Here is a 2,458-nt window from a genome sequence, read left to right as displayed (position 1 = left end):
CCGGACTGTTGCGGGACACTCTGTCTGACCAGGCTCTCCTCCCCACAGCCCTCAGTGGGCCTGGGGGTGGTCCGCAGTGGGCAGGGCTGGGACCTTGGCCAAAGGATCACCAGGAGGGGGAGATCCTAAGAGACTGAGGGCCCCTGGGGTGGGGGGGAGCACCGGCCAGAGCCCATCCCTGTCTGAGGGGCCCTGAGGCCCTGCAGGCCTCCCAACACCTGTGCGGAGCCAAGAGAACCGACCAGGCCTGCAGCCCCAGGCTCACATCTCGGCTCCAGGGCTGTGCCCTCCCTGGGCAGACAACTGAGGCCCAGCGGGAGGGCTGCTGGGCAGACGGTTCAAGGAGCAGGACAGACCCTGTCCTATCTCCCTCCCTCCCAGTGGGGACTTCAGCCTGCCACAGGCGACCTCCCCCTGCACTGGCCATAGCGCTGTGGGGGCTCCTCCCGCCCTTGCTGAGTCCCGACACCCTGTCCCCCTGAGCTGGGCTGTGGCCACTTGTTTTCTGCCCCGTGGGTTCTGCACTCACATACGGCTTGTGACCGGGTAGGAGGATGATGGTCCCTGCGGGTGCAGGCGTAGATAAAGGGGCTGCTGGGCTGCAGTGGCTCCCGTCCGAGGTTCATCTCGCCCCCAGCAGGCACCCAGACCCCTTATGCTGTGCACTGAATGTGTCCACTCTGCTGGGAGCTGGCCAGGGACAAGGGCTGCATGAGATGCAGGCGCGAGCTGGTGCCCGGGGACAAGAGGCTTCTCACCTGCACAGTTCAGAAGGTCGCATCAAGAGGCACCAGGCCCTAGCACGGCTCACCCAGGGCGGGGCAGGGATGGCGTACGGAGTCAGGGCTGCAGTCACGGGATTCTGTAACCAACCTGAAGGGACGCTTCTGGCCAAACTGAGGTCAGGATGAGTATCCATAAGAGCGAAGACTTAATCGATTGTAAGCAAAATCCACACACCCAGGTGATGCTGAGGAAGTTCCGTCTCTGCCGCCGGAGTGACAGAACAAGTGACAGACGGGAAGGACCTGGGGGCACCCAGCCTTCTCAGGAGGAAGTGGAGCCCATCCCAGGAAGGTCTTCAGGGGGAATTCCAGCCCGTGGACTGGCCAGGAGAAACCCTGGGAGCCACCTGTGCTGGGTGCAGCCTCCTGGAATGGCCATCATGGGGACAGGGAGCTTGAGTGACGGGTGGGGAGCTGGGTGTGAGGGCCGCTGGCCGTGTGTCCCAACCACTGCCTCATGCCCAGCCAGGGAAGTCTGACCCACAGGAGCCACCAGCATGTCTATGGCTGTCCCCTCTCCACAAGCCACACGCAGGAGAGGAGGGCAGGGCTGTTTCAGACGAGGCCTCCGGGGAGGGACAGCCAGGTGGGGTCCTGATTTACAGCCTGCTCTCTCGGTGGCTGGAGACCTTCGTTCCCGGTGGGGCACACGTGTTTACATGTGTGATGCTGCAGCTCCCTCAAGCCGGCGGGGCAGAAGTAGACAGCTGCAGCCAAGCATGTTCACGCACCTGCCTGGGGAAGAGGACACTGCGAGGTGTGTCCCGCCTGGCGAGGTGGGCAGGCGGCCTCCACAGGGTGGGAACAGGATTCGGAAGGCGAGGGGGCCAGGACTGAGCTGCAGACACACGAGCCCGGTGAGGCATCCCAGGCCGTGAGGGGAAGGCGGAGGGCGAGACCAGGCCAAGAGTCCAAGATTGGAGACTTGGGACTCTAGAGTCTCCGAGGGCGGGCAGGGTGTTTGCGGCCCGCCCCGGGCCTGGGAGGTGGGGTCAGGCTGGTGAGGGGCGGGGCAGCGATGGGAGAGGGTGGGGGCGAGGCCAGGTGCGCGGGGGGCGGAGCAGCGATAGGAGGGGCGGGACCGCAGGAGGAGGCGGGGCCAAACTGTTGAGGGGCGGGGCAGCGATGAGAAGGGGCGGGGCCGGGAGCGTGAGGGGCGGGCAGGTGCGGGCGCGCGGAGAAGTGGGCTGCGCCGCTGTCCGGCCAGCTGCCTGGCGCCCCCCCGCTGGGGCCCGTTTCTCTGGTCGGCGGCCAGCCCCGGGTCTCCGTCCTGTGCCTCAGGAGGCCGGCCCCGCGCCGGCCGCCGGGCCCCTGGCTGTTCAGACAGCGCATCGAGCCCCGCCAGGTCCGGGCCGGAGAGGAGCCCGGGGCGCGGCGGGGACGCTGCCCGGCCGGCGCTAGAGGGCGCGCCTCGCCCGCGCTGCGCCGGTCCCGACCGGGACCGCCTCCCGGCTGTGGCCTTGCCCGCGCCCTCCGCGTTCTGGCCCTCCCTGGCCTCCTTGCCCTTCCCGCCGCTATCGCCGCGTGTCCTCCGAGCACTGGACACAAACACGGGGTCTCTGGCAGGCTGGAGAGGCTTGGGAGGGGCCGGAGGCGCTTTTCCGAGTGGTCAGGCGTTGGGCGGCGCCGTTATCCAGAGGCAAGCCCCTGGCAGCCTCTCCTGGTCTCCAGAA

This window comes from Odocoileus virginianus, unplaced genomic scaffold (assembly GCF_023699985.2).
Source record: "Odocoileus virginianus isolate 20LAN1187 ecotype Illinois unplaced genomic scaffold, Ovbor_1.2 Unplaced_Scaffold_5, whole genome shotgun sequence".
Lineage (NCBI taxonomy): Eukaryota > Metazoa > Chordata > Mammalia > Artiodactyla > Cervidae > Odocoileus > Odocoileus virginianus.
Note: the sequence above shows the minus strand (reverse complement) of the source record.